This window comes from Triticum aestivum, chromosome 4B, assembly GCF_018294505.1.
Source record: "Triticum aestivum cultivar Chinese Spring chromosome 4B, IWGSC CS RefSeq v2.1, whole genome shotgun sequence".
NCBI classification, from domain to species: Eukaryota; Viridiplantae; Streptophyta; class Magnoliopsida; order Poales; family Poaceae; genus Triticum; species Triticum aestivum.
The window spans coordinates 33,776,066-33,798,548 of record NC_057804.1 but is presented as its reverse complement, the minus strand read 5'-3'; positions in this window follow the sequence as shown (position 1 = coordinate 33,798,548).

Below are 22,483 nucleotides of genomic sequence, written 5' to 3'. Positions count from 1 at the left end.
AGACAGTATCCTTGCCAGAGCGGTGGGGGAGTCCGGACCCTTACGGCCACATGGGATTGCTCCGATATTGAAGCGGTTGCCCTCCCCGCATTATGCATATTGCTATCACCTCGACTATCGTCAGTCCGGATTTGGCTAGTAACTTTATCCTGCTCATTAGGAAATGTATTTCTCTGGAATCCTCTTCTTGGGGGCCTCGGGGGCGCCAGCTTAGATGTGCCCTCGGCGGGGTGTTACTGAACTTGGGGAGTCCTATCCGGACTGGATCCGGAAGGGGAGCATCGTCAATGTAAAACCACTCTGAAGCCCAGTTATCTGGTGCCTTCTTGGGAGTACCGGATAGATATCCGGTCTCAGTGATACGCCATACTTCGGCCACGCCCACTTGACATAGGGATTCTCCCTGGTTGCGGGGGACAAGGCAGAACAGCTTCTTCCACAATCCAAATGAGCCTCGCAGCCTAGAAATAGCTCACAAAGGGCGACGTACCGTGCTATACGCAGTATGGATGCTGGGGTAAAATTGTGCAACTGGAGGCCGTAGAACTCCAGAAGCCCATGAAGGAATGGATGTATAGGAAACCCGACGCCCCTTAACAGATGCGGAATTAAGCAAATTCGCTCCTCTAGAGACGGATTGGGGCATCTCTTCGCTTGTTCTCCGCCGTTATAGGTGGCCACTCCGGCTCGGACAGGGACCAGGAACACTGGTTGGAGGAGCCATTGGGTTTGTAACTTTACCAAACGGCTATGGGGAACTGAACACTCTCCCCAGTCCCCCGGCTTGGGGCAAGGGGAGCGAGCAGAAGAGCTGCGACGACCGGCCATGTTGGAATGGTTTTTTCTGGGCGCTCTGTTGGATGCTTGCTCAAGGAGGGAGAGTGAGGTTTTGATCTAGGAATCCCCGTCTCTTCAAATAGACGGCTAGCCCGAAGGACCGAGGGTGGCAAATGCAAGAATGCTTTGACTCCTCGCATTCACTCGATACATGGAAATGGTCATTATTGAAGCACTAAAGCCAAGGAGTACAACACTGATGAAGATGCCGGACACTATTCGTCATGATGGGAACATTGGAGTATTCAGAGGAGGAACCCGCCTTGCAATGCCGGAGACAAGACTGCGCGCTGGACTCATCATCATTGAAGCCTAGTTCAGGGGCTACTGAGGGAGTCTGGATAAGGGGGTATCCGGACAGCCGGACTGTACACATCGTCCGGACTATAGAAGCGTCAAGATACAAGACTCAAGACTTCGGCTCGTGTCCGGATGGGACTCTCCTTTGCATGGAAGACAAGCTTGGCGATCCGGATATTATGTTCCCTTCCTTGTAACCGACTCCATGTACACCCTAGCTCTCCGGTGTCTATATAAACCGAAGAGGATGGTCCTTAGAAGGCCGATCACAATTACAATCATACCATCATAGGCTAGCTCTTAGGGTTCAGCCTCTACGATCTCATGGTAGATCTACTCTTGTACTACTCATATCTTCAATATTAATCAATCAGGAAGTAGGGTTTTACCTCCATCGAGAGGGCCCGAACCTGGGTAAACATTGTGTCCCTTGCTTCCTGTTACCATAAGCCTAAGACGCACATATCGGGACCCCCTACCCGAGATCCGCCGGTTTTGACACCGACACCGCCCCCGCACCAAGCCTTTAGCCGAATCGTGAGTACCTTCAGATGCTTTGAATACATCTAATCTTTTTTATGGATTATACAATCAATATCCAATTTCATATTCCATCCAGGCCCGTGACATTCCTCAAGAATCGTCGTCATCGGGGGATCTTTTGCCGGAGAAGATGGAGGGCGAGACGCCTCCACAAGCTTCCCCGCCTTCTAGGGCGGACGATCCCGAGGTGTCGTCCCTAAGGATTTCTCAGAGCTCCGGAGACGTGCGGGAGAGGACCAATGCAGCACCGGAGACTATTGATGCCTACTACACAACATTCTTCTTGTAGACATTGTTGGGCCTCCAAGTGCAGAGGTTTGTAGGACTGTAGAAAATTTCCCTCAAGTGGATGGCCTAAGGTTTATCAATCCGTGGGAGGTGTAGGATGAAGATGGTCTCTCTGAAACAACCCTGCAACCAAATAATAAAGAGTCCCTTGTGTCCCCAACACACCCAATACAATGGTAAATTGTATAGGTGCACTAGTTTGGCGAAGAGATGGTGATACAAGTGCAATATGGATGGTAGATAAAGGCTTTTGCAATATGAAATTATAAAAACAGCAAGGTAACTAATGATAAAGGAGAGCACAAATGGTTTTGCAATGCTAGGAAACAAGGCTTAAGGTTCATAGTTTCACTAGTGCAAGTTCTCTCAACAATAATAACATAACTGGATCATATAACTATCCCTCAACATGCAACAAAGAGTCACTCCAAAGTCACTAATAGCGGAGAACAAACGAAGATATTATTGTAGGGTACGAAATCACCTCAAAGTTATCCTTTCTGATCTATCTATTCAAGAGTCCGTAGTAAAATAACACGAAGCTGTTCTTTCCGTTCGATCTATCATAGAGTTCGTACTAGAATAACACCTTAAGACACAAATCAACCAAAACCCTAATGTCACCTAGATACTCCAATGTCACCTCGAGTATCCGTGGGCATTATTATACGATATGCATCACACAATCTCAGATTCATCTATTCAACCAACACAAAGTACTTCAAAGAGTGCCCCAAAGTTTCTACCGAAGAGTCAAGAGAAAAACATGTGCCAACGCCTATGCATAAGTTCATTGAACCCGCAAGTTGATCACCAAAAGATACATCAAGTAGATCACATGAATATCCCATTGTCACCACAGATAAGCATGACAAGACATACATCAAGTGTTCTCAAATCCTTAAAGACTCAATCCGATAAGATAACTTCAAAAGGGAAAACTCAATCCACTACAAGAGAGTAGAGGGGAGAAACATCATAAGACCAACTATAATAGCAAAGCTCGCGATACATCAAGATCGTGCCAAATCAAGAACATGAGAGAGAGAGAGAGAGCGAGAGAGAGATCAAACACATAGCTACTGGTACATACCCTCAGCCCTGAGGGTGAACTGCTCCCTCCTCGTCATGGAGAGCGCTGGGATAATAAAGAGGGCCACCGGTGAGGGATCCCCCCTCCGGCAGGGTGCGGGAACAGGGTCCCGTTTGGTTTTTGGTGGCTACAGAGGCTTGCGGCGGTGCAACTCCCGATCTATTGTGCTCCTGGATGTTTTCGGTGTATATGGAGATATATAGGCAAAAGAAGTCGGTCAAGGGAGCCATGTGGGGCCCAAGAGGGTGGGGGCGCGCCCTGGGGGGTAGGGCGCACTCCTGACCCTCGTGGCCACCTCGAAGCTTCCCTGACGTCTACTCCAAGTCTCCTGGATTGCTTCCGTTCCAAAAATAACTCTCCCGAAGGTTTCATTCCGTTTGGATTCCGTTTGATATTCCTTTTCTGCGAAATACTGAAATAGGCAAAAAATAACAATATGGGCTGGGCCTCCGGTTAATTGGTTAGTCCCAAAAATAATATAAAAGTTTATAATAAAGCCCATTAAACATCCAAAACAGATAATATACTAACATGAATACTTCATAAATTATAGATATGTTGGAGACGTATCAACATCCCCAAGCTTAATTCCTGCTTGTCCTCGAGTAGGTAAATGCTAAAAGAATGAATTCATGAAGAGTGAATGCTAGTAGGTGCACAAGTTTGATCAATGATAATTTCAGTCACCTTTTCTAGCATCATTATATGTCATAACAGTAGTTCATCTCATAAATTTTTTCATGATCAAGTAACAAGCTATTCACATTTAAAGTATAGATCATAAACTTTCTTGAAAACTAGCGAACCACATTCTTAATCATCAAACAATTGCAATTCATCTTATCTACAGGAAGGGTCTATGTCAGAGCTTTGATTTAGCAAACTCCACATACTCAACTATCATTTAATCTCTCACAATTGCTAACACTCACGTGATATTTATGGGTTCAAAGTTTTAATCGAACATAGAGAAAGATAGGGGCATATAGTTTCGCCTCCCAACTTTTACCTCAAGGGTAATGTCAACAATAATAATTTATGAACGCCTATATCCAAGTGGATATATATATATCCAGATCACCCCAACACAAAGTGCTTGCCAAAGGAAAAAAAAAGTAAAAAGGAAAGGTGGTGATCACCATGACTCTTGCATAAGGGTAGAAGATAATAGTAAAAGATAAGCCCTTCGCAGAGGGAAGCAGAGGTTGTCATGCGCTTTTATGGTTGGATGCACAAAATCTTAATGCAAAAGAACGTCACTTTATACTGCCTCTTGTGATAAAGACCTTTATTATGCAGTTCGTCGCTTTTATTTCTTCCCTATCACAAGTTCGTATAAAGCTTATTTTCTTTGCACTAATAGATCATACCTATTTGGAGAGCAATTTTTATTGCATGCACCGATGACAACTTACTTAAAGGATCTTATTCAATCCTTAGGTAGGTATGGTGGAATCTCATGGCAAAACTGGTTTAAAGGATGTTTGGAAGCACAAGTAGTATTTCTACTTGGTGCAAAGAATTTGGCTAGCATGAAAGGGAAGGGCAAGCTCAACATGTTTGGATGATCCAAGACAATATAACTTTTCAGATATAGGAAAACATAACCCATTAAGTTGTCTTCCTTGTCCAACATCAACCTTTTAGCATGTCATATTTTAATGAGTGCTCACAATTACAAAAGATGCCCAAGATAGTATATTTATATGTGAAATCTCTCTTCCTTCAATATTCTTTCATGAATTGTTCAAATGACCAATACAATGTTTGCTAACCTTCAATAATTTTACCACCTCTACTTCTTACATGTGAAGTCATTACTCCCCCTGGGATAAGCATATGAAACATATATAATTTCAGATTTATGGTATTCAACTCATTCAACCATTTACTCATAGGATATAAGTGAAGCACAGGAGTAAATAACAAACTACTCTAAAAAGATATAAGCGAAGATCAATGAGTAGTTAAATAATTGTGTAGCTATGTGAAGACTCTCTATCATTTAAGAATTTCAGATCTTTGGATATTATTCAAACAGCAAGCAAAATAAAACAAAATGGCATTTCAAGGATAGCACACATCATGTGAAGAAGCAAAAATTTAGGTTCAACCGATACTAACCGTTAATTGTTGAAGAAGAAAGGTGGGATGCCTACTGGGGCATCCCCAAGCTTAGATGCTTGAGAATTCTTGGAATATTATCTTGGGGTGCCTTGGGCATCCCCAATCTTGAGCTTTTGTGTCTCCTTAATTCCTTTTATATCTCGGTTTCCTAAATCTCAAACACTTCATACACACAAAACTCAACAAGAACTCGTGAGATAAGTTAGTATAAACCAATGCAAAAACCTTATCATTTTCTACTGTAAAAAAATTACTAACATTTTTATTCAACATTGCATACTAAATGTCTCTGCATATTTAATACTCCTATCCTCAAATAGAATCATTAAACAAGCAAGGATATGCAAACAATGCAAACATAACAGCAATCTGCCAAAACAGTATAGTCTGTAAAGAATGCAAGATTCATCATACTTACCTAACTCCAAAAATTATGAGAAAAATACTACACTTATTAGATTTATCATAGCTCAATATGCAAAAAGTTTCAATATTATATCATTCTCTCACTTTTCTAGGGAAGTTTTGCAACTGCGGTAAACTTTCTGTTTTGAAACAGCAACATGTATACTTGCAAAATAAGCATGGTAAAGGCTATCCTTGACATTTTTATTGAAAATATAGATGCAAAACATTAACATCAAGCAAATACTAACAAAACAAAATTGACTCTCCAAGCAAAGCACATATGATGTGGTGAATAAAAATATAGCTCCAAGTAAAGTTACCGATGAATGAAGACGAAAGAGGGGATGCCTTCCGGGGCATCCCCAAGCTTAGGCTCTTGGTTTTCCTTGGATATTAACTTGGGGTGCCTTGGGCATCCCCAAGCTTAGGCTCTTGGTTTTCCTTGGATATTAACTTGGGGTGCCTTGGGCATCCCCAAGCTTAGGCTCTTGCCACTCCTTATTCCATAGTCCATCGAATCTTTACCCAAAACTTGAAAACTTCACAACACAAAACTTAACAGAAAATCTCATGAGCTCCGTTAGTACAAGAAAACAAACCACCCTTTTAAGGTAATGTAATGAACTCATTATTTATTTATATTGGTGTTAAACCTAATGTATTCCAACTTCTCTATGGTTCATACCCTCCGATACTACTCATAGATTCATCAAAATAAGCAAACAACACAATGAAAACAAAATCTGTCAAAAACAGAACAGTCTGTAGTAATCTGTATCAAAAGTATACTTATGGAACTCCAAAAATTATGAAATAAATTGGTGGACCTGAATAATTTTTCTATTAATCATATGCAAAAAGAATCAACTTAAAATAACTCTCCAGTAAAAAATGACAGCTAATCTCATGAGCGCTAAAGTTTCTTTTTTTACAGCAAGATCATAAAGACTTCACCCAAGTCTTCCCAAAGGTTCTACTTGGCACAAACAATAACTAAAACTAAAACCACATCTAACAAGAGGCTAGATGAATTATCTATTACTAAACAGGAGCAAAATCAAAGGACAAAAATAAAATTAGGTTGCCTCCCAACAAGCGCTAACGTTTAACGCCCCTAGCTAGGCATGATGATTTCAATGATGCTCACATAAAAGGATAATAATTGAAACATAAAGAGAGCATCATGAAGAATATGACTAGAAAATTTAAGCCTAACCTACTTCCTATGCATAAGGATTTTATGAGTAAACAACTTATGGGAACAATAATCAACTAGCATAGGAAGGCAAAACAAGCATAACTTTAAAATTTTAAGCACATAGAGAGGAAACTTGATATTATTGCAATTCCTACAAGCATATATTCCTCCCTCATAATAATTATCACTAGAATCATGAATGAATTCAACAATATAACCAGCACATAAAGCATTCTTTTCATGATCTACTTGCATAGAAATTTTACTACTCTCCATAAGCAAATTTATTCTCATCAATAGTAGTGGGAGCAAACTCAACAAAATAACTATCATGTGAGGCATAATCCAATTGAAAACTAAAATCATGATGACAAGTTTCATGGTTATCATTACTCTTTATAGCATACATATCATCACAATAATCATCATAGATAGCAACTTTATTCTCATAATCAAATATAACCTCTTCCGAAATAGTGGATTCATCACTAAATAAAGTCATGACCTCTCCAAATCCACTTTCATAATTATCATAATAATATTCAACATCCTCCAAAATAGTGGGATCATTACTTCCTAAAGTTGACACTCTTCCAAACCCACATTCATCAATATAATCATAATAAATAGGATGCATGCTTTCATCATAATAAATATTCTCATCAAAACTTGGGGGACTAAAAATATCATCTTCATCAAACATAGCTTCCCCAAGCTTGTGGCTTTGCATATCATTAGCATCATGGGTATTCAAAGAATTCATACTAACAACATTGCAATCATGCACAACATTCATATATTTAGTGCCAAACATTTTATAGACTTCTTCTTCTAGCACTTGAGCACAATTTGCCTTTCCATCATTCTCACAAAAGATATTAAAAAGATGAAGCATATGAGACAAACTCAATTCCATTTTTTTGTAGTTTTCTTTTATAAACTAAACTAGTGATAAAACAAGAAACTAAAAGACTTGATTGCAAGATCTAAAGATGTACCTTCAAGCACTCACCTCCCCGGCAACAGCGCTAGAAAAGAGCTTGATGTCTACTACACAACCTTCTCCTTGTAAACGTTGTTGGGCCTCCAAGAGCAGAGGTTTGTAGGACAATAAGTGGTACTATCATTACTATCTTATATCTTTTGGCATGAAAATGTGTATCACTACGATCGAGATTCAATAAACCATTTATTTAGGTGCAAGACCATCGAAGGTATTATTCAAATAAATAGAGTAACCATTATTCTCCTTAAATGAATAACCGTATTGCGATAGACATAATCCAATCATGTCTATGCTCAACGCAAACACCAATCTCGGTGGTAGAGGGAGCGTGCGATGCTTGATCACATCAACCTTGGAAACACTTCCAACACATATCGTCAGCTCACCTTTAGCTAGTCTCCTTTTATTTCGTAGCTTTTTTATTTCGAGTTACTAACACTTAGCAACCGAACCGGTATCTAATACCCTGGTGCTACTAGGAGTACTAGTAAAGTACACATTAACATAATGTATATCCAATATACTTCTATCAACTTTGCCAGCCTTCTCATCTACCAAGTATCTAGGGTAATTCTGCTCCAGTGGCTGTTCCCCTTATTACAGAAGCACTTAGTCTCGGGTTTGGGTTCAACCTCGGGTTTCTTCATTAGAGCAGCAGCTGATTTGCCGTTTCATGAAGTATCCCTTCTTGCCCTTGCCCTTCTTGAAACTAGTGGTTTTACTAACCATCAACGATTGATGCTCCCTTTTGATTTCTACTTTCGCGGAGTCAAACATCGCTAATATCTCAAGGATCATCATATATGTCCTTGATATATTATAGTTCATCACGAAGCTCTAGCAGCTTGGTGGTAATGACTTCGGAGGAACTATCACTATTTCATCTGGAAGATCAACTCCCACTTGATTCAAGTGATTGTTGCACTCAGACAATCTGAGCACAAGCTCAACAATTGAGCTTCTCTCCTTAGTTTGCAGGCTAAGAAAATCGTCGGAGGTCTTATACCTCTTGACGTGGGCACGAGCCTGAAAACCCAATTTGAGCCCTCGAAACATCTCATATGTTCCGTGACGTTTCGAAAACGTCTTTGGTGCCTCTACTTAAACCATTTAACTGAACTATCACGTAGTTATCAAAACGTGTATGTTCGATGTTCGAAACATCCACAAACGATGTTTGGGGTTCAGCACACTAAGCGGTGCATTAAGGACATAAGCTTTCTACTGATCGCATAATCGCTACTGTCAACTTTCAACTATATTTTCTCTAGGAACATATCTAAAACAGTAGAACTAAAGCGCGAGCTATGACATAATTTGCAAAAAGGTCTTTTGACTATGTTCAAGATAATTAAGTTCATCTTATGAACTCCCACTCAGATAGACATCCCTCTGGTCATCTAAGTGATTACATGATCCGAGTCAACTAGGCCGTGTCCGATCATCACGTGAGACGGACTAGTCATCATCGGTGAACATCTTCATGTTGATCGTATCTGCTATACGACTCATGCTCGACCTTTCGGTCTCTGTGTTCCGAGGCCATGTCTGCACATGCTAGGCTCGTCAAGTTAACCCTAAGTGTTTTCGCTGTGTAAAATTGTCTTACACCCGTTGTATGTGAACGTAAGAATCCATCACACCCGATCATCACGTGGTGCTTAGAAGCGACGAACTGTAGCAACGGTGCACAGTTAGGGGAGAACACTTCTTGAAATTTTGTAAGGGATCATCTTATTTACTACCGTCGTCCTAAGTAAACAAGATGCATAAACATGATAAACATCACATGCAATCAAATAGTGACATGATATGGCCAATATCATTTTTTGCTCCTTTTGATCTTCATCTTCGGGGCTCCACGATCATCATCGTCACCGGCATGACACCATGATCTCCATCATCATGATCTCCATCATCGTGTCTTCATGAAGTTGTCACGCCAACGACTACTTCTACTTCTATGGCTAACGCGTTTAGCAATAAAGTAAAGTAATTTACATGGCATTGTTCAATGACACGCAGGTCATACAATAAATAAAGACAACTCCTATGGCTCCTGCCGGTTGTCATACTCATCGACATGCAAGTCGTGAATCCTATTACAAGAACATGATCAATCTCATACATCACATATATCATTCATCACATCCTTTTGGCCATATCACATCACATAGCATACCCTGCAAAAACAAGTTAGACGTCCTCTAATTGTTGTTTGCATGTTTTACGTGGCTGCTATGGGTTTCTAGCAAGAACGTTTCTTACCTACGCAAAACCACAATGTGATATGCCAATTGCTATTTACCCTTCATAAGGACCCTTTTCATCGAATCCGTTCCGACTAAAGTGGGAGAGACTGGCACCCGCTAGCCACCTTATGCACCAAGTGCATGTCAATCGGTGGAACCTGTCTCACGTAAGAGTACGTGTAAGGTCGGTCCGGGCCGCTTCATTCCACAATACCGTCGAAACAAGATTGGACTAGTAACGGTAAGCATATTGAACAACATCAACGCCCACAACTACTTTGTGTTCTACTCGTGCAAAGAATCTACGCAATAGACCTAGCTCATGATGCCACTGTTGGGTAACGTAGCAGAAATTCAAAATTTTCCTACGTGTCACCAAGATCTATTTATGGAGAGACCAGCAACGAGTAGAAAGAGAGTGCATCTACATACCCTTGTAGATCGCTAAGCGGAAGCGTTCAAGAGAACGGGGTTGAAGGAGTCGTACTCGTCGTGATTCAAATCACCGGAGATCCTAGTGCCGAACGGACGGCACCTTCGCGTTCAACACACGTACAGCCCGGTGACGTCTCCCACGCCTTGATCCAGCAAGGAGAGAGGGAGAGGTTGAGGAAGACTCCATCCAACAGCAGCACAACGGCGTGGTGGTGGTGGAGGAGCGTGGCAATCCAGCAGGGCTTCGCCAAGCACCAAGGGAGAGGAGGAGGAGGAGAGGCAGGGCTGCACCAACAGAGGAGAGGTTCTCATGTGTTTATGGGCAGCCCCAAGCCTCTATTTATATAGGGGAGAAGGGGGCTGCGCCCCCTTTAGGGTTTCCCACCCCAAGGGGTGCGGCCATCCCTAGATGGGACTTGGGGAGGCGGCCAAGAGGGGGAGAGAAGGGAGGCGCCCACTAGGTGGGCCTTAAGGCCCATCTGGACTAGGGTTTGCCCCCTCCCACTCCCCCTTGCGCCTTGGACCCCTTGTGGGGGGCGCACCAGCCCACCTAGGGGCTGGTACCCTCCCACACTTGGCCCACGCAGCCTTCTGGGGCAGGTGGCCCCACTTGGTGGACCCCCGGGACCCTCCCGGTGGTCCCGGTACATTACCGATATCGCCCGAAACCTTTCCGGTGACCAAAACAGGACTTCCCATATATAAATCTTTACCTCCGGACCATTCCGGAACTCCTCGTGACGTCCGGGATCTCATCCGAGACTCCGAACAACATTCGGTTACCACATACAAGCTTCCTTTATAACCCTAGCGTCATCGAACCTTAAGTGTGTAGACCCTACGGGTTCGGGAGACAAGCAGACATGACCGAGACGTTCTCCGGTCAATAACCAACAGCGGGATCTGGATACCCATGTTGGCTCCCACATGTTCCACGATGATCTCATCGGATGAACCACGATGTCAAGGACTCAATCGATCCCGTATACAATTCCCTTTGTCTAGCGGTATTGTACTTGCCCGAGATTCGATCGTCGGTATACCGATACCTTGTTCAATCTCGTTACCGGCAAGTCTCTTTACTCGTTCCGCAACACATCATCCCGTGATCAACCCCTTGGTCACATTGTGCACATTATGATGATGTCCTACCGAGTGGGCCCAGAGATACCTCTCCGTTTACACGGAGTGACAAATCCCAGTCTCGATCCGTGTCAACCCAACAGACACTTTCGGAGATACCTGTAATGCACCTTTATAGCCACCCAGTTACGTTGTGACGTTTGGTACACGCAAAGCATTCCTACGGTATCCGGGAGTTGCACAATCTCATGGTCTAAGGAAAAGATACTTGACATTAGAAAAGCTTTAGCATACGAACTACACGATCTTTGTGCTAGGCTTAGGAATGGGTCTTGTCCATCACATCATTCTCCTAATGATGTGATCCCGTTATCAACGACATCCAATGTCCATAGCCAGGAAACCATGACTATCTGTTGATCACAACGAGCTAGTCAACTAGAGGCTCACTAGGGACATATTGTGGTCTATGTATTCACACGTGTATTACGATTTCCGGATAATACAGTTATAGCATGAATAAAAGACTATTATCATGAACAAAGAAATATAATAATAACTTATTTATTATTGCCTCTAGGGCATATTTCCAACAGTCTCCCACTTGCACTAGAGTCAATAATCTAGTTCACATCACCATGTGATTAACACTGACAGGTCACATCACCATGTGACCAACATCCAAAGAGTCTTGGGTTTGATCATGTTGCTTGTGAGAGAGGTTTTTAGTCAACGGGTCTGAACCTTTCAGATCCATGTGTGCTTTACAAATCTCTATGTCATCTCCTAGATGTAGCTACCACGTTCTATTTGGAGCCATTCCAAATAACTGTTCCACTTGGAGCTATTCTAAATTGTTGCCCCATTATACGTATCCGGTATCTCTACTTAGAGCTATACGGATAGGTGTTAAGCTTGCATCGACGTAACCTTTACGACGAACTCTTTTACCACCTCTATAATCGAGAAAATTCCTTAGTCCACTAGTTACTAAGGATAACTTTGACCGCTGTCTGTGATCCATTCTTGGATCACTCTTGTACCCCTTGACTAACTCATGGCAAGGCACACTTCAGGTGCGGTACACAGCATAGTATACTGTAGAGCCTACGTCTAAAGCATAGGGGACAACCTTCGTCCTTTCTCTCTTTTCTGCCGAGGTCGAGCTTTAAGTCTTAACTTCGTACCTTACAACTCAGGCAAGAACTTCTTCTTTGACTGATCCATCTTGAACACCTTCAAGATCATGTCAAGGTATGTGCTCATTTGAAAATATTATTAAGCATTTTGATCTATCCTTATAGATCTTGATGTTCAATGTTCAAGTAGCTTAATCCAGGTTTTCTATTGAAAAACACCTTTCAAATAACCCTATATGCTTTCTAGAAAATCTACGTCATCTCTGATCTATGATATGTCAACAACATATATTCATCAGAAATTCTATAGTGCTCCCACTCACTTCTTTGGAAATACAAGTTTCTCATAAACTTTGTATAAACCCAAAATCTTTGATCATCTTATCAAAGTACACATTCCAACTCCGAGATGCTCACTCCAGTCCTTAGAAGGATTGCTGGAGCTTTGCATACTTATTAGCATCTTTCAGGATTGACAAAACCTTCCGGTTGTATAGCATACAACCTTTCCTCAATAAGATCGTCGAGGAAACAATGTTTTGACATCCTATCTGCAAGATTTCATAAATAATGCAGTAATCGCTAATATAATTCCAACAGACTCTTAGCATCACTACGAGTGAGAAAATCTCATCGTAGTCAACTCCTTGAACTTGTCGGAAAACATCTTAACGACAAGTCGAGCTTTCTTAATGGTGACATTTACCATCATTGTCCGTCTTCCTTTTGAAATCCATCTGTACTCATTAGCCTTACGACCATCGAGCCGTTCTACCAAAGTCTACACTCTGTTTTCATACATGGATCCTCTCTCGGATTTTATGGCCTCAAGCCATTTATCGGAATCCGGGCCCACCATCGCTTCTCCATAGCTCGTAGGTTCATTGTTGTCTAGCAACATGACCTTCAAGACAGGATTACGTACCACTCTGAAGTAGTACGCATCCTTGTCATCCTACGAGGTTTGGGAGTGACTTGATCCGAAGTTTCATGATCAATATCATAAGCTTCCACTTCAATTGGTGTAGGTGCCACAGGAACAACTCCCTTTGCCCTGTCACACACTAGTTGAAGAGACGGTTCAATAACCTCATCAAGTCTCCACCATCCTCCCACTCAATTCTTTCGAGAGAAACTTTTCCTCGAGAAAGGACCCGATTCTAGAAACAATCCATATTGCTTTCGGATCTGAATTAGGAGGTATACCCAACTATTTTGGGTTTCCTATGAAGATGCATTTTATCCGCTTTGGGTTCGAGCTTATCAACCTGAAACTTTTTCATATAAGCATCGCAGCCCCAAACTTTTAAGAAACGACAACTTAGGTTTCTCTAAACCATAATTCATACGGTGTCATCTCATCGGAATTACGTGGTGCCCTATTTAAAGTGAATGTGGTTGTCTCTAATGCCTAACCCATGAACGATAGTGGTAATTCGATAAGAGACATCATGGTACGCACCATATCCAATAGGGTGCAACTATGATGTTCGGACACACCATCACATTATGGTGTTCCAGGCGGTATTAATTGCGAAACAATTTCCACAATGTCTTAATTGTGTGCCAAAACTCGTAACTCAGATATTCATCTCTATGATCATATCATAGACATTTTATCCTCTTGTCACAATGATCTGCTACTTCACTCTGAAATTACTTGAACCATTCAATAATTCAGACTTGTGTTTCATCAAGTAAATATTCTCAACATCTACTCGAATCATCTGTGAAGTAAGAACATAACGATATTCACTGCATACCTCAGCACTCATTGGACTGGACACATCAAAATGTGTTACTTCCAACAAGTTGCTATCTTGTTCCATCTTACTGAAAACGAGGCTTTTCAGTCATCTTGCCCATGTGGTATGATTTGCATATCTCAAGTGGTTCAAAATCAAGTGAGTCCAAATGATCCATCTATATGGAGTTTCTTCATGCGTATACACCAATGGACATGGTTTGCATGTCTCAAACTTTTCAAAAACGAGTGAGTCCAAAGATCCATCAACATGGAGCTTCTTCATGCGTTTTACACCAATATGACTTACATGGCAGTGCCACAAGTAAGTGGTACTATCATTACTATCTTATATCTTTTGGCATGAAAATGTGTATCACTACGATCGAGATTCAATAAACCATTTATTTAGGTGCAAGACCATCGAAGGTATTATTCAAATAAATAGAGTAACCATTATTCTCCTTAAATGAATAACCGCATTGCGATAGACATAATCCAATCATGTCTATGCTCAACGCAAACACCAATCTCGGTGGTAGAGGGAGCGTGCGATGCTTGATCACATCAACCTTGGAAACACTTCCAACACATATCGTCAGCTCACCTTTAGCTAGTCTCCTTTTATTTCGTAGCTTTTTTATTTCGAGTTACTAACACTTAGCAACCGAACCGGTATCTAATACCCTGGTGCTACTAGGAGTACTAGTAAAGTACACATTAACATAATGTATATCAAATATACTTCTATCGACTTTGCCAGCCTTCTCATCTACCAAGTATCTAGGGTAATTCTGCTCCAGTGGTTGTTCCCCTTATTACAGAAGCACTTAGTCTCGGGTTTGGGTTCAACCTCGGGTTTCTTCATTAGAGCAGCAACTGATTTGCCGTTTCATGAAGTATCCCTTCTTGCCCTTGCCCTTCTTGAAACTAGTGGTTTTACTAACCATCAACGATTGATGCTCCCTTTTGATTTCTACTTTCGCGGAGTCAAACATCGCGAATATCTCAAGGATCATCATATATGTCCTTGATATATTATAGTTCATCACGAAGCTCTAGCAGCTTGGTGGTAATGACTTCAGAGGAACTATCACTATTTCATCTGGAAGATCAACTCCCACTTGATTCAAGTGATTGTTGCACTCAGACAATCTGAGCACAAGCTCAACAATTGAGCTTCTCTCCTTAGTTTGCAGGCTAAGAAAATCGTCGGAGGTCTTATACCTCTTGACGTGGGCACGAGCCTGAAAACCCAATTTGAGCCCTCGAAACATCTCATATGTTCCGTGACGTTTCGAAAACATCTTTGGTGCCTCTACTTAAAACATTTAACTGAACTATCACGTAGTTATCAAAACGTGTATGTTCGATGTTCGAAACATCCACAAACGATGTTTGGGGTTCAGCACACTAAGCGGTGCATTAAGGACATAAGCTTTCTACTGATCGCATAATCGCTACTGTCAACTTTCAACTATATTTTCTCTAGGAACATGTCTAAAACAGTAGAACTAAAGCGCGAGCTACGACATAATTTGCAAAAAGGTCTTTTGACTATGTTCAAGATAATTAAGTTCATCTTATGAACTCCCACTCAGATAGACATCCCTCTGGTCATCTAAGTGATTACATGATCCGAGTCAACTAGGCCGTGTCAAAATCATCACGTGAGACGGACTAGTCATCATCGGTGAACATCTTCATGTTGATCGTATCTGCTATACGACTCATGCTCGACCTTTCGGTCTCCGTGTTCCGAGGCCATGTCTGCACATGCTAGGCTCGTCAAGTTAACCCTAAGTGTTTTCGCTGTGTAAAACTGTCTTACACCCGTTGTATGTGAACGTAAGAATCCATCACACCCGATCATCACGTGGTGCTTAGAAGCGACGAACTGTAGCAACGGTGCACAGTTAGGGGAGAACACTTCTTGAAATTTTGTAAGGGATCATCTTATTTACTACCGTCGTCCTAAGTAAACAAGATGCATAAACATGATAAACATCACATGCAATCAAATAGTGACATGATATGGCCAATATCATTTTTTGCTCCTTTTGATCTTCATCTTCGGGGCTCCACGATCATCATCGTCACCGGCATGACACCATGATCTCCATCATCATGATCTCCATCATCGTGTCTTCATGAAGTTGTCACGCCAACGACTACTTCTACTTCTATGGCTAACGCGTTTAGCAATAAAGTAAAGTAATTTACATGGCGTTGTTCAATGACACGCAGGTCATACAATAAATAAAGACAACTCCTATGGCTCCTGCCGGTTGTCATACTCATCGACATGCAAGTCGTGAATCCTATTACAAGAACATGATCAATCTCATACATCACATATATCATTCATCACATCCTTTTGGCCATATCACATCACATAGCATACCCTGCAAAAACAAGTTAGACGTCCTCTAATTGTTGTTTGCATGTTTTACGTGGCTGCTATGGGTTTCTAGTAAGAACGTTTCTTACCTACGCAAAACCACAACGTGATATGCCAATTGCTATTTACCCTTCATAAGGACCCTTTTCATCGAATCCGTTCCGACTAAAGTGGGAGAGACTGGCACCCGCTAGCCACCTTATGCACCAAGTGCATGTCAATCGGTGGAACCTGTCTCACGTAAGAGTACGTGTAAGGTCGGTCCGGGCCGCTTCATCCCACAATACCGTCGAAACAAGATTGGACTAGTAACGGTAAGCATATTGAACAACATCAACGCCCACAACTACTTTGTGTTCTACTCGTGCAAAGAATCTACGCAATAGACCTAGCTCATGATGCCACTGTTGGGTAACGTAGCAGAAATTCAAAATTTTCCTACGTGTCACCGAGATCTATCTATGGAGAGACCAGCAACGAGTAGAAAGAGAGTGCATCTATATATCCTTGTAGATCTCTAAGCGGAAGCGTTCAAGTGAACAGGGTTGATGGAGTCGTACTCGTCGTGATTCAAATCACCGATGATCAAGTGCCGAACGTACGGCACCTCCGCGTTCAACACACGTATAGCCCGGTGACGTCTCCCACGCCTTGATCCAGCAAGGAGAGAGGGAGAGGTTGAGGAAGACTCCATCCAACAGCAGCACAACAGCGTGGTGGTGGTGGAGGAGCGTGGCAATCCAGCAGGGCTTCGCCAAGCACCACGGGAGAGGAGGAGGAGGAGAGGCAGGGCTGCACCAAGAGGGAGAGAACTCATGTGTATGGCAGCCCCAAAACTCATCTATATATAGGGGGAAGGGGGGGGGCTGCGCCCCCTTTAGGGTTTCCCACCCCCAAGGGGTGCGGCCAGCCCTAGATGGCAAAGGGGAGGCGGCCAAGAGGGGAGAGGAGAGGGAGGCGCACCAATATGGGCCTTAAGGCCCATCTGGACTAGGGTTTGCCCCCTCCCACTCTCCCTTGCGCCAAGACCCCCTTGTGGGGGGCGCACCAGCCCTCCTAGGGGCTGGTCCCCTCCCACACTTGGCCCACGCAACCTTCTGGGGCAGGTGGCCCCACTTGGTTGACCCCCGGGACCCTCCCGGTGGTCCCGGTACAATACCGATATCGCCCGAAACTTTTCCGGTGACCAAAACAGGACTTCCCATATATAAATCTTTACCTCCGGACCATTCCGGAACTCCTCGTGACGTCCGTGATCTCATCCGGGACTCCGAACAACATTCGGTAACCACATACAAGCTTCCTTTATAACCCTAGCGTCATCGAACCTTAAGTGTGTAGACCCTACGGGTTCGGGAGACATGCAGACATGACCGAGACGTTCTCCGGTCAATAACCAACAGCGGGATCTGGATACCCATGTTGGCTCCCACATGTTCCACGATGATCTCATCGGATGAACCACGATGTCAAGGACTCAATCGATCCCGTATACAATTCCCTTTGTCTAGCAGTATTTTACTTGCCCGAGATTCGATCGTCGGTATACCGATACCTTGTTCAATCTCGTTACCGGCAAGTCTCTTTACTCGTTCCGTAACACATCATCCCGTGATCAACCCCTTGGTCACATTGTGCACATTATGATGATGTCGTACCGAGTGGGCCCAGAGATACCTCTCCGTTTACACGGAGTGACAAATCCCAGTCTCGATTCGTGCCAACCCAACAGACACTTTCGGAGATACCTGTAATGCACCTTTATAGCCACCCAGTTACGTTGTGACGTTTGGTACACCCAAAGCATTCCTACGGTATCCGGGAGTTGCACAATCTCATGGTCTAAGGAAAAGATACTTGACATTAGAAAAGCTTTAGCATACGAACTACACGATCTTTGTGCTAGGCTTAGGATTGGGTCTTGTCCATCACATCATTCTCCTAATGATGTGATCCCGTTATCAACAACATCCAATGTCCATAGCCAGGAAACCATGACTATCTGTTGATCACAATGAGCTAGTCAACTAGAGGCTCACTAGGGACATATTGTGGTCTATGTATTCACACGTGTATTACGATTTCCGGATAATACAATTATAGCATGAATAAAAGACTATTATCATGAACAAAGAAATATAACAATAACACTTTTATTATTGCCTCTAGGGCATATTTCCAACAGTCTCCCACTTGCACTAGAGTCAATAATCTAGTTCACATCGCCATGTGATTAACACTCACAGGTCACATCGCCATGTGACTAATACCCAAGAGTTTACTAGAGTCAGTAGTCTAGTTCACATCACTATGTGATTAACACTCAATGAGTTTTATGTTTGATCATGTTGCTTGTGAGAGAGGTTTTAGTCAACGGGTCTGAACCTTTCAGATCCGTGTGTGCTTTACAAATCTCTATGTCATCTCCTAGATGCAGCTACCACGCTCTATTTGGAGCTATTCCAAACAACTGTTCTACTTGGAGCTATCCTAAATTATTGCTCCATTATATGTATCCGGTATCTCTACTCAGAGCTATCCGGATAGGTGTTAAGCTTGCATCGACGTAACTCTTTACGACGAACTCCTTTACCACCTCCATAACCGAGAAAAATTCCTTAGTCCGCTAGTTACTAAGGATTACTTTGACCGCTGTCCTGTGATCTATTCATGGATCACTCTTGTACCCCTTGACTGACTCATGGCAAGGCACACTTCAGGTGCGGTACACAGCATAGCATACTGAAGAGCCTACGTCTTAAGCATAGGGGACGACCTTCCTCCTTTCTCTCTATTCTGCCGTGGTCGAGCTTTAAGTCTTAACTTCGTACCTTACAACTCAGGCAAGAACTCCTTCTTTAACTGGTCCATCTTGAACACCTTCAAGATCATGTCAAGGTATGTGCTCATTTGAAAGTACCATTAAGCGTTTTGATCTATCCTTATAGATCTTGATGCTCAATGCTCAAGCAGCTTAATCCAGGCTTTCCATTGAAAAACACTTTCAAAATAACACTATATGCTTTCCAGAAATTCTACGTCATTTCTGATCAACAATATGTCAACAACATATACTCATCAGAAATTCTATAGTGCTCCCACTCACTTCTTTGGAAATACAAGTTTCTCGTAAACTTTGTACAAACCCAAAATCTTTGATCATCATCAAAGCACACATTCCAACTCCGAGATGCTCACTCCAGTCCTTAGAAGGATTGCTGGAGCTTTGCATACTTATTAGCATCTTTCGGGATTGACAAAACCTTCCGGTTGTATCACATACAACCTTTCCTCAATAAAATCGTCGAGGAAACAATGTTTTGACATCCTATCTGCAAGATTTCATAAATAATGCAGTAATCGCTAATATAATTCCAACAGACTCTTAGCATCGCTACGAGTGAGAAAATCTCATCGTAGTCAACTCCTTGAACTTGTCGGAAAACATCTTAACGACAAGTCGAGCTTTCTTAATGGTGACATTTACCATCATTGTCCGTCTTCCTTTTGAAATCCATCTGTACTCATTAGCCTTACGACCATCGAGCCGTTCTGCCAAAGTCTACACTCTGTTTTCATACATGGATCCTCTCTCGGATTTTATGGCCTCAAGCCATTTATCGGAATCCGGGCCCACCATCGCTTCTCCATAGCTCGTAGGTTCATTGTTGTCTAGCAACATGACCTTCAAGACAGGATTACGTACCACTCTGAAGTAGTACGCATCCTTGTCATCCTACGAGGTTTGGGAGTGACTTGATCCGAAGTTTCATGATCAATATCATAAGCTTCCACTTCAATTGGTGTAGGTGCCACAGGAACAACTCCCTGTGCCCTGTCACACACTAGTTGAAGAGACGGTTCAATAACCTCATCAAGTCTCCACCATCCTCCCACTCAATTCTTTCGAGAGAAACTTTTCCTCGAGAAAGGACCCGATTCTAGAAACAATCCATATTGCTTTCGGATCTGAATTAGGAGGTATACCCAACTGTTTTGGGTTTCCTATGAAGATGCATTTTATCCGCTTTGGGTTCGAGCTTATCAACCTGAAACTTTTTCATATAAGCGTCGCAGCCCCAAACTTTTAAGAAACGACAACTTAGGTTTCTCTAAACCATAATTCATATGGTGTCATCTCATCGGAATTACGTGGTGCCCTATTTAAAGTGAATGTGGTTGTCTCTAATGCCTAACCCATGAACGATAGTGGTAATTCGATAAGAGACATCATGGTACGCACCATATCCAATAGGGTGCAACTATGATGTTCGGACACACCATCACATTATGGTGTTCCAGGCGGTATTAATTGCGAAACAATTTCCACAATGTCTTAATTGTGTGCCAAAACTCGTAACTCAGATATTCATCTCTATGATCATATCATAGACATTTTATCCTCTTGTCACAATGATCTGCTACTTCACTCTGAAATTACTTGAACCATTCAATAATTCAGACTTGTGTTTCATCAAGTAAATATTCTCAACATCTACTCGAATCATCTGTGAAGTAAGAACATAACGATATTCACTGCATACCTCAGCACTCATTGGACTGGACACGTCAAAATGTGTTACTTCCAACAAGTTGCTATCTTGTTCCATCTTACTGAAAACGAGGCTTTTCAGTCATCTTGCCCATGTGGTATGATTTGCATATCTCAAGTGGTTCAAAATCAAGTGAGTCCAAATGATCCATCTATATGGAGTTTCTTCATGCGTATACACCAATGGACATGGTTTGCATGTCTCAAACTTTTCAAAAACGAGTGAGTCCAAAGATCCATCAACATGGAGCTTCTTCATGCGTTTTACGCCAATATGACTTACATGGCAGTGCCACAAGTAAGTGGTACTATCATTACTATCTTATATCTTTTGGCATGAAAATGTGTATCACTACGATCGAGATTCATTAAACCATTTATTTAGGTGCAAGACCATCGAAGGTATTATTCAAATAAATAGAGTAACCATTATTCTCCTTAAATGAATAACCGCATTGCGATAGACATAATCCAATCATGTCTATGCTCAACGCAAACATCAATCTCGGTGGTAGAGGGAGCGTGCGATGCTTGATCACATCAACCTTGGAAACACTTCCAACACATATCGTCAGCTCACCTTTAGCTAGTCTCCTTTTATTTCGTAGCTTTTTATTTCGAGTTACTAACACTTAGCAACCGAACCGGTATCTAATACCCTGGTGCTACTAGGAGTACTAGTAAAGTACACATTAACATAATGTATATCCAATATACTTCTATCGACTTTGCCAGCCTTCTCATCTACCAAGTATCTAGGGTAATTCTGCTCCAGTGGCTGTTCCCCTTATTACAGAAGCACTTAGTCTCGGGTTTGGGTTCAACCTCGGGTTTCTTCATTAGAGCAGCAGCTGATTTGCCGCTTCATGAAGTATCCCTTCTTGCCCTTGCCCTTCTTGAAACTAGTGGTTTTACTAACCATCAACGATTGATGCTCCCTTTTGATTTCTACTTTCGCGGAGTCAAACATCGCGAATATCTCAAGGATCATCATATATGTCCTTGATATATTATAGTTCATCACGAAGCTCTAGCAGCTTGGTGGTAATGACTTCGGAGGAACTATCACTATTTCAT